Source organism: Macaca nemestrina, chromosome 1 (genome assembly GCF_043159975.1).
Source record: "Macaca nemestrina isolate mMacNem1 chromosome 1, mMacNem.hap1, whole genome shotgun sequence".
Classification (NCBI taxonomy): domain Eukaryota; kingdom Metazoa; phylum Chordata; class Mammalia; order Primates; family Cercopithecidae; genus Macaca; species Macaca nemestrina.
The window spans coordinates 52908988-52920969 of record NC_092125.1 but is presented as its reverse complement, the minus strand read 5'-3'; the positions used below and the strand labels follow the sequence as shown (position 1 = coordinate 52920969).

The 11982-nt window shown below is 33.0% G+C and overlaps 1 long non-coding RNA gene across 2 annotated transcripts in view; it reads right to left on the bottom strand.

The window, feature by feature from the left end:
• Window positions 1-1193: 1193 nt before the first annotated feature.
• Window positions 1194-11982, bottom strand: part of LOC105484644 (uncharacterized) — a 199112-nt gene continuing 188323 nt past the window's right edge. The window contains exons 2-4 of one of the 2 annotated variants that reach the window (XR_989114.3): window positions 5696-5742; window positions 4423-4576; window positions 1194-1473 (exon numbers count right to left, since the gene is read on the bottom strand). This is a non-coding gene — a long non-coding RNA (uncharacterized lncRNA). The remainder of the gene's footprint in view (window positions 1474-4422; window positions 4577-5695; window positions 5743-11982) is intronic. The other variant, XR_011608616.1, reaches the window with a different exon arrangement.

Here is an 11982-nt window from a genome sequence, read left to right as displayed (position 1 = left end):
TTGTTTTGTTCTACCAGTTAATCAATCTAAATTTTAGGTAATTTTATATCTACCATTTAAGTTATAAGCTATTACAAGAGAGAGGGTAATTCAGTTAGCAGAAGAATGAACATTTTATTACCATGTAGGGAAAAAATAGGAATTTGTATCATTCTTGGGAGAGGGTTTTTGTATTTGTGGTTATATGTGGGTGAGTAGCATCATGTTAAACATAAATGTTATTCTTCCTTATATGGCTCTACATTAGAATTGATCAAACAGTAGTTTACATAAGATTGGGAAGGCGGAAGTGAAGCAGTGCATTTTTACATTCTGAAGGTTAGCGAAAGCCAAGTGCTATTGCAGTTCCCATGCATTGTCACTCATCTGCTGAGTGACTTGCTGTGGAGTAGCAGCCATGTTCACAACTCTATAACTCACACCAGATCTCCTTCTTCAGCTGTTCTCAAATCATGGGCCAAACACATGGGCGACTCCTTGGTGAAGAGTGCTAACTTAATTCATGGTTCAACTATGCCACTGAAGTTGAAGATGGTGACAGATGAATATTTCAGTTTATTCTTTTAAGTTTCAGACTGTCATCGTTAGGGCCAGTGAGTCCTTATTACTCAGCTTCTTATGTTCAACTTCTCAGCTGTTTGTCCTGCTTGTCTCAGAACCAACAACAGACCAAAAAGCAACATCTCTATATAGACTACTTGAACAGACCCTACAATGATATAGGGTATCATACCTCCAGTAGATTTCATATTCCTTATCAATTTAAGTGGTTCTGATTATCTAATCACCCTTCATCTAATGTCTTGAATTTTAAGCTTTCTCACTAATTTTCTGTAGCATCTCATTCCTGAATTTTATGATCGTGTATCCCTGCCAGTGTTGAGGCAAGGTGGAAAACACACAGATTCATTCTGCTCTAGCTGTTGTGAGGAAAAATGATTTCCAGGTTTAATTTATATCATTCGTAGACATAGGCATTGGGTACTACTGCTAAAATGATACTGCACATCTATCTGGCCGTAGCATCTTAGGTTTTTACTATTCACCCATTCTATATCCACTGTTATTAGGTAATATTTAAAATATGGCACTCAAATATAAATTGGTACATCAGCTATGTTTCAAATAAGAAATAATCATTAAAAAACTGGATAAGTTTGTAACTCCTTTAATTAACGTTAACATATGATTTCAATGAAAAGGCTTTGAGCCCTTTAATAGTGAAACCAAAAAATATATTTCAGTATATTTTTGCCTTAAAAATATGTTTGACCAAGACCATCCTGGCTAACACGGTGAAACCCCATCTCTACTAAAAACGCAAAACATTAGCCGGGCGTGGTGGCGGGCGCCTGTAGTCCCAGCTACTCAGGAGGCTGAGGCAGGAGAATGGTGTGAACCCGGGAGGCGGAGCTTGCAGTGAGCAGAGATGACGCCTCTGCACTCCAGCTTAGAGACACAGCATGACTCCATCTAAAAAAAAAAAAAAAAAAAAAGAAAAGAAATGTACATTATTTGGTCTCATCTCCTAACATTTTGATTTAGTAGATTTTAGATTTAGTAGGGGCCCCAGGAAGCTGTATTACAGCAAACACCCAGGTGATGCTGCTGCATACATTCTGTTGAGCCTACCAAGTCAAATCGATCATTGAATCCAATTGAGTAAAGTCCATTGAATCTCTGCTCAAATTTGTCTATGGAAATATGCAAAACTTCGGCAAATTCTGCATCTAAAACTGAAATTAAAGGAGCCCAATGACTGTGGTTGTTTCTCTGAAACTTGCCCTGAATTTGATGAATAGTTTTAGTGAGGAATAGAAATCAGAGGTAGCTAGAATACAATGTAAAGTCACAACTTTTCAGGATGAAGGGAAGTGTAACAAAGACTGAAAAATGTCCTTTACCTAATACCAATAACAGTGCCTTATATTGTCACAGAGCTTTATAGTTTTCAAAGCACTTTCAGATATTATTTCACTTTATTCTCACAATGAATACGGTTGGAAATTGGATTTGTATTGCTCTTTTTATGCCCCCTGAGTGAAAAAGTGAAGTAACAACACAAATATACTTCATGTCGCCTTTTGGTTAGGGCCCAAGCTGATCAAATGCTGCAGGGGATCTCCAGGGACGTTTGTACCAAAACAGAGAGATGTAAACTTTTTTTAGTAGGTAGAAAACTTTGAAAGTCAGAGGCAGTCAGTTAAAATGTGCCTCCTTTGCAGAAATGTACTAAAAAAACAGTAAACTAATCCACCAATTTATAAAGATCTAACTGGGAGGATTTGTCTTTTAGGAGTAACAATGACAAAATAAAATTTGTTTTGATAGAAGTTTGTGTAATTCATCATTATATTACTAAAAACAATGAAATACTAACAATAAATACATTATATGTTGCATAAGTTAGTGAGATATAGTGCTAATTGTAATATTTTGTGAATGTACTTATTCTGAGACTATCTTGGTAATTTCCTATTTTCATTTATTTTAAAGTCAATATTAATGAGTTGTAAAGTGTAGTGAGAAAATAGCTGGCATAAATTTAAGTGATGAAGATTAAAATATGCATAATATAAGTGATGACTGGGAGACAAAACATATTCTATTCTATAGATTTTCAAACATAAAAAAATGTAATTTTTAATATAACATTTTTGAAATAAAATATAGATTTTACAGGCTCATAATATATATAAATGTAGAAAGTTTTTCAATACAAAGTGACTCCATAAAAGGATATTTCTAGGACATAAATTAGAAATATAAAATTAGTAGTATATTATAACTTAATTATTTTATAGTATATTATCATATAAATTTTAAACGAATTTATTTGCATTAATATTTAAGCTCCCAAAAACTAATAAAAATGTTGTTACAATATTATGGCATTGACATAAAAACAAGTATAATCTTTAATATTAATTAATATGAAAAGAATATTTAAAACAGACCTAACATTCAATGTCCAAAACTACAATATTTGTGCTGTCATAAAACAAGCTCTATTTATTTTCTTGTGCAATTTCAAACCATAGAGATTAAATTTAATGCTTCTCCAAAACTTTTGAAACCATAAATGTCACGCGTGATGCAATTAAAGGTAGTGGACGTTTCTGGATAATATTTACAATGCCCTCAGAGATTCTGTGAACAGGTAAATCTACCTACTTTGGATAATGTATGGCTTTGTTAACCACATACTGCTAAGATTCCAATTACTGACTTAAGAAAATCAAAACTCTTGGACCGCTTCATCTGTCAGTCAGCTCTCTTGGCTGAGTTAATTAGGAAATAATAAATAAACACACCAGAATTTAAAGTGTAGATTTTTGAACCCAGTTCAGCCTGTTTTCCAGTATATTCCTGTAGTTAACAGAGAGATGTTTATTCTATCAATAAGGTGGTACTTACATTTCAGAAACAAAACTCAGGATGAGTTTTCCAGTACCACCTTCCCCATTCCTCTAATTATGTGCTACTTTCACTTGCAATATTGTTATTGTATACTACTTATCACTTGATACTGCAGTTGCTTATGTGTCATTTTTCCTATTAATACATATTTATTTGCTGTAGGTTATGTTTCCTTTACCCTTGTCCCATAGATTGTTCTGTCCTTTCTGGAATGCAATAGAAGATCAATAAACATTTGTGGAATTAATGAGTGAATAGAACTATAGAAGCAATACAACGTATTTGGCAGAGAGCTTACATACCTGACAATCCACGTGATTTAATTACTAGAAAAATTTGACTTTCTAGTTATAGAAGACATCTGCCCCACCCCATCATTGTGACTTTTAATCGCATGAATACAGTCAACAGAATGCCCTTTCCTCTACCCCAACCCCAGTCATTGCTTGTCAAAATCAAATCTGCAAGATCAGTCTTAAATTGTCTTTTCTTTATGAAGCCTCTTCTGGATTTCCCTACAAAATGCTGTAATTTTTATTCATAAATGCTCAAAGTAATGTGGGTTTCATTAAAAAAGCCTATTCATAGCCTATCTTAGAAGAATTAATGAACATAATATATACCTGTGAATTTTCCCTGTGTGTGTGCAGAGACACACACACTCACACACACACACACTTTTTAAACTCCTTAATAGCAGTTGTCTGTTACTCATTTTTATATTCTTTGCACATCTAGCATATTACCTGACTTTAATAATAGAGTACCCCGCAAATTATTATAATAGAAAGTTTACATAAGATGAAACATTAAAAACGTTCTCTCTTATTTAAACAAGATAAATATAAAACTTTTATTTTAAAGTAAGTTTTAAAAATCTCTGCGTAAAACCGAGTGGGTTTTTATAAGGAGAAATAATTACTATTAAAAACACATAATGTATTTAATACATTGATGTATATTTTGCGATATACATGAAAAATAGCTATATAAACAACTTACAGCTTTAACTTACTGGTGCTATATTTTTAGAACGTTGTTTTTATGTATCCATAGGTATCTGCCAAACTTCACTGCTCTCTTCCTATATAGTGTCTGCATTCTTTTAGGGATTATGTGATTCTCCAGTTTTTTCCTTGCAATCTTTATGCACTTTCTGATTGTGAAAATAAAATAATATATATTTAAAATCTCATAGCATTAATTTGAATTTCTTTTATGCCTTATGAGTAATTTGGTTAAAATGTTTTTACTTATGAAATTGTTATTTTCAGAAAATATAAAAACATTCTCTTTGTCACTTGCACTTACATTACCTTATTTATTTAAATTATTGTGCACTTATTCTTCAAAATGTAGACTTAAAAGCACTTTTCTTGGAAGCCTTCCCTTATCGAATGCAGAGTAATATATATTAGTCTGCCCTGTGCTCCCTTAGGGTTTTGTACATGCCACTCTCACTGTCCCTATAACATTCCATGGAATGTCCTTATAACAGTCCATGGAAGAATCAACTGGACAGTAAGCCCCATGAAAATAAGCTCCATTCCCTCTCTGTTTTCAGGGGGAATACTGGCAATTCTTTTTATTGTTCCTCTTCCTTTCATTAAACTTTACATTTGATAGTATTAAGGATGTATCTTTAGTCGTATTTTCTTTCTATGCTTCTTCATTAGGTAAGTGAACTGAGTCTTCTGGTTTTAAACACTATAAATGTCTACCCATCCCATACACTGCAAAGCAATTTCAAACAAAGGAGCCTGGTCATGATTGAACTTCAGGCTCCTCCTTACAATTGTCTACTTGACATATTCCCTTGAATGGGTAATAATCTTTGACCTAAGAAGCCTACAAGGAAACTTCCAATATGCTTCCACATTTTCTATTATAAAAAATGACAATTATATTCTACAAGTGAGTCAGACAAGAATATTTTGATAAGACAATTATAGATTGATCTCGCTCATAAATATCGATGTGAATGTCTTGAAAACAGTCAACCAACTGAATCAAACATTGTGTGGGAAGGAAGATACCTCTTAACCAAATTACATTTTTGCTAAAAAAAGTGTATTTGTTTTAGCATTTTATAAGTATTATATAGAATTTGCCACATTAAATGAGGTAGGAAAATAATGTGATATTATCAATATACTAAGTATTTAAAAAGCTCAATGCCCATTTAGAAGGCAATGGAAATTAATTCAGTAATATTTGCTTCCACTCTCTACAGAATTGTGGAATGCTGAAATTGCAAACAAGAAAAGTCAATTACCAGTTCTAGTCATCATGGCGTTAGAGGATCTAGCCCACAATATCAGTCTAGAAAAGGAAATAAAATAAATAATGGTTAGAAAGACATATGTGCTATTATTTCTAGAGATATGATTGTATATACAGAAAATACAAAGGAATCTACAAATAATTATTATTAATTATTGCTAAATTCAATTATTTATCAGAATAAGTAAAGAAGTGGGTTATTTGTCTTTTTTTTTTTTTTTTCCCCCAGACAGAGTCTTGCTCTGTCGCCAAGCTGGAGTGCAGTGGTGCCATCTCGGCTCATTGCAATATCTACCTCCCCGGTTTAAGTGATTCTCCCGCCTCAGCCTCTGGAGTAGCTGGGACTACAGGCGTGCACTACCACAGCTGGCTAATTTTTTGTATTTTAGTAGAGATGTGGTTTCACCATGTTGACTAGGAAGGTCTCAATCTCCTGACCTCGTGATCTGCCCGCCCCACCCTCCCAAAGTGCTGGGATTACAGGCATGAGCCACCGCTCCTGGCCTATTTGTCTATTTTATTATTGAGTTGTAAGAATATTTTATATAGTCTAGATATAAGTTACTTATCATATATATGATTTACAAATCATTTCACCCATTCTGTGGGTTGTTTTTCACTGTATTGATTTAGTATATAAAATATATTAAACTCAATTGTTGAATGAATATTCAAATGGATAAATGAAATGCAGTATATCCATACAATGGAATATTACTGGCAATAAAAATGTTGAAATACCGATATATGCAATAAAATGGATAAACCTTGAAAGTGTGTGCCAAGTAAAAGAAAAGAGTCACCAAATACCACATATTGTGTGATATATTTATAGGAAATATTCAGAATAGGCAAATAAACAGTGGCTTCTAATTAAGCACATGGTTTCATTTGGGAGCAATAACAATTTTCCAAAAATAGATTGTGTTGGGAATTGCACAACTTTGTGACTCTACTAAGGACTATAGAATTTTACACATTAAATGTCTGAATTCTATGGTATCTGAAGTATCTCTCAATAGAGTGATTTTTTTAAAAGGACAAGAGAAGTCTGGTAAAATACAAAATTTATTTACATCTATTGCAGAGTTGCAATGAATATAGATAAGTAATTCTTTATGGTTGAGGTGGGCAAGATTGGGGCAGAAAAGATGAGTGAGTGTGAAGATACACAGGAGTTTTTGGGTTATGTTGAAAATGTTCACATATTGGTTGTGGTGAAGATGGCACAACTCTATGAATATGTTAAAGCCATTAAATTTTACACTTTAGGTGAATTGGGTGCTGTGTGGATTAAATCTCAAGTTGTTTGAAAAGGTAATACATAAAAATAATTTCTATTTCCTGGTGATTATTTCTGTATATGTATTAATTTGTTTATATCTCAGTTGGCTATTGCCATAATATAACACAACAAAATAAAAACAAAACTCTATAGGCTAAAAATTAATCAGCAATTATTTATGTTGCTCACACATATTTTGTTTGGCTTGTGTTTGAGTAATATAGATGATTCTCAGTGTCGATTTACATCTACTCCTTATGATTTTCATTCTTAATGTAGAAGTGGTATACTAAGCTGTTTCTTTCTCATGGCAAGAGCAGGAAGATACAACAAAAACCTGCCAGAAAATATGCTTGTTCCAGTTTTGCTAATATATCAATGGACAAAACACATTACCTCAGTGGATTCAAAGTCAAGTGGTAGGAAGTAAATCCAGTCTCTAGTAGAAGGAACTCCAGGATCACATCACATGGTGCAGGACATAGGTATGTTAAAATGTGAAGATTTAGGGTGGTAATCCTATGACAACTATCTACGACAATGAAGTTCTCTTTCTCTCTCTTTCTCTCTCTCTTACACACACACTTTCTGTTTTACAAAGCAAAGTTGATCATAAGCTTCAAAGAGGCAATCATATTTAAATGATTTAAAAAGAGTCTGAGCCTTTTGTGTAGTCTCATGCTTTCTTCAGTATTTGTGATAAACGCTGTAGTTTACACAGCTGTGAGAAAATATGAATGGAATGACTTTCTGTTGCCACAAATAACCAGATCCCCAGACTGTTTTTAATTTTTGTGCCACTAGTTTATTATCAGAAAGAAAAATTATATTCCTCTTCTTTTTGTGAAATGCTATGAGAGTTACTAATATAAACTGCTTTTTTTTCTCCAGTTAACAAAATACATCTCCTTTATGGCTATTCAGAAGATTTTTTGTTGATAAATAATACTTAGCAAAGACATATATTATTGAAAAATATTAATAAATCCTTAGACTTTTATAAATGCGAATCCAATATTTTATATACAAACATACTGCTTTGTAAAATTTTAAGATAATTCCGACATTACAATATGATTTTAATTACTTATATTTCCTTTATAAATTACCCAGTCTCAGGTATGTCTTTATTAGCAGTGTGAGAATGACCTAATAGAATTGTCCAGCCACAGCAATTTGGCAAGAAATGGGGCATAAAGATTGAAAAAGGAAGACATAAAAGATACTTTAGAATCAACTAGTCAATTTCAATGAAATAAAGTGCTAGAATTTGATTAGATTTCATTGAATATGTGGACCAATCTGGGGGCCACTTGACATCTTTACAATATTGAATCTTCCCATTCATTAACATGGTATTTCTCTTCATTTAAGTCTTTTGTTAAGTTTCTTATAACTCTTTTTGTGATTTTCAGCAAAATGTTCTTGCACATCTTTCTTTAGATTTATTCTTAGTTGCTTTTTGTATTTGTTTTTTGCTAATGTATAGAAGTTACGTTGCTACAAAAGTATGTCGACTTTGTTATCTAGTGAGTGGCCTTGTTAAATTCATTTAAATTATGATAGTTCGAAGATTATGTGATTTTAATTACTTTTAACTACCTAGTATTTGATTTTGAATATTATTACACTGATAATGATTTTGAATATTATTACACTGATGTTGTATATCAAATTGCATTAAGTATTGTCTTAGTTTATACTTAACCTCCATTTAATGTAGCAGTTTATTACAACCAATTGCATTAAAACAAACAAACAAAAAAATTGTTATCTTCTATGTGTAAGTCTATGAATTACATTCCCAATACCTTTCCAACTATTCCTGGGTAGTTTGCTTTTATTTCTACAAATAAAACTGTATGTTATTGTAACCTTAAGAATGGAAAAAAAGACTTCATATTCTAGCTAAAGTTGCTGTCACATAAATTGCTTAGTGTTATGCATTTTCTTCCCTTGTCAGAAGAGGTTCTTGTCACTGCAATACAGTATTTTAAATGCCACCTCTAAAGGAAAATCATAATTGTGCCACAGTGACCTCTTAGGTGCTATGTTCTTTGATCCTTTGATCATTTTGATATCTCTGGTTTACGGGGAGAGGTAAAAAAACCTCCCAGTCAAAATGATCTTATATGTGACAAGAATTAGAAATAATGATTTCAGGTGGTTCATAGTACCTAATGCTGGTATATGAACTCGGAAATGCACACACAATTATTATTTGCACTAGATCAATGTTTCTCTTTGTTTTTGTATGTTTAATAGATATCAGAATTATATAATATAGAACTTTATCCAAATGAGTAAACCACTATGTGCCATGGACAAATTTTAATGCAGATACAAATATTTTTGAAATAATGGAGTTTTTTGTTTCTATATGCATTTGTAATATATATCACACATCAAGTATCTAAATTGTAAAATGTGGAGAGTTTTGATAAATTCATAACTGGCATTCATCTTAAATGTATTTAGAACTGTCATTTTGATACTGGCCATATTAAAATGTCGAATTGTTGCCATTCTAAACCAAATATGATTTTTCTCATCTTCAGAGATCTAGCATAAATGCTCATCTTCTAGGTCAAAATTCATATAATCTGGATGAATATCTTCTTCAGGTTCTCTCAGTGATTTATTTTTTTCTGTATTTGAATCTCTCAAATCATATTACTTAAACTTAGAGCACATGAATGTTAGTTTGTATATTCACATTTTTCCAGTACATAGTACAGTGTCTGGTAGAACATACAAGTGGATATTTTGATCAATTTGAGTTATCAACACACTTTTGAAGCAAGGATTATCATTTAGAATGTCATCTTAATGAACACAACTTTTAATTATGAGTGAAAACAACCAGAAACATATTTGTAAATGTGATCAACTACGATATATACTGTATTTCCTACGGCATTGAAGTAATATTTAATAATTCCTCTCATCAATTGAGCATCTACTGTGTACTACGTATATCATATTAATTTTATAGCATGCCAGTACTCTGTTCAGGAAGTACTAATATTTCCATTTTGGAAATAAGGAGCGTTGCCTTGAAAATTTATAGCAATCAACTACAGATTTATAAAAATTTACAGCAATCAACTAGGAACAAAAATTGTCAAGTGAGTTGAGGTTTGTTGGCAGGGTTGTCAGAATCTAAGGCCATGTACTTTCACTGACTAAGTTATGGCGCTTTTGAGAATCATATGCTCAGAAAAGGATCAGATCTTCACATATTTACACACATACAGGCACATTCACTTTGAACAGAGGAGCTTACTCTCTATTGCAACATACACAATACTTTTTTTCATTTTTCCAAAACACATATTTTCTGTTTCAGTATTGATCTTCACTTTGGTTTATACAACTTTAGACAGATTAAGACACGTAGCTTATACAAATAGGGTCCCTATTTCTCTCTGAAACTTGTAGACAGGAAGAAGTCAACCAAAAATACTCATAATGAAGCTGTAAGAAAAAATATGTCATTTCTAACTACTTTTCCCTCACCATTAATCACTGGCACATTTGAGAATGTAAAAAGATATATTTTTAAGTATATTTATGAGAATAGATAAAATGGTAAACTCTTCTGAAAAACGAGTTTATATGATCCTCAAGCACAGTCGGCTAAAACAGCTTCCTTCTTGGTCACACATAAGAATTCTCTTTTGCTGTGCAGAAGCTCTTTAGTTTAATGAGATCCCATTTGTCAATTTTGGCTTTTGCTGCCGTTGCTTTTGGTGTTTTAGACATGAAGTCTTTGCCCATGCCTATGTCCTGAATGGTACTACCTAGGTTTTCCTCTAGGATTTTATGGTATTAGGTCTAACATTTAAGTCTCTAATCCATCTTGAATTAATTTTCATATAAGGAGTAAGGAAAGGATCCAGTTTCAGCTTTCTACTTATGGCTAGCCAATTTTCCCAGCACCATTTATTAAATAGGGAATCCTTTCCCCATTTCTTGTTTCTCTCAGGTTTGTCAAAGATCAGATGGCTGTAGATGTGTGGTATTATTTCTGAGGACTCTGTTCTGTTCCATTGGTCTATATCTCTGTTTTGGTACCAGTACCATGCTGTTTTGGTTACTGTAGCCTTGTAGTATAGTTTGAAGTCAGGTAGCGTGATGCCTCCAGCTTTGTTCTTTTGACTTAGGATTGTCTTGGAGATGCGGGCTCTTTTTTGGTTCCATATGAACTTTAAAGCAGTTTTTTCCAATTCTGTGAAGAAACTCATTGGTAGCTTGATGGGGATGGCATTGAATCTATAAATTACCTTGGGCAGTATGGCCATTTTCACGATATTGATTCTTCCTATCCATGAGCATGGTATGTTCTTCCATTTGTTTGTGTCCTCTTTTATTTCACTGAGCAGTGGTTTGTAAAAGAAACTACCATCAGAGTGAACAGGCAACCTACAGAATGGGAGAAAATTTTTGCAGTCTACTCATCTGACAAAGGGCTAATATCCAGAACCTACAAAGAACTCAAACAAATTTACAAGAAAAAAACAAACAACCCCATCAAAAAGTGGGCAAAGGATATGAACAGACATTTCTCAAAAGAAGACATTCATACAGCCAACAGACACATGAAAAAATGCTCATCATCACTGGCCATCAGAGAAATGCAAATCAAAACCACAATGAGATACCATCTCACACCAGTTAGAATGGCGATCATTCAAAAGTCAGGAAACAACAGGTGCTGGAGAGGATGTGGAGAAATAGGAACACTTTTACACTGTTGGTGGGATTGTAAACTAGTTCAACCATTATGGAAAACAGTATGGCGATTCCTCAAGGATCTAGAACTAGATGTACCATATGACTCAGCCATCCCATTACTGGGGATATACCCAAAGGATTATAAATTATGCTACTATAAGGACACATGCACACGTATATTTATTGCAGCACTATTCACAATAGCAAAGACTTGGAATCAACCCAAATGTCCATCAGTGACAGATTGGATTAAGAAA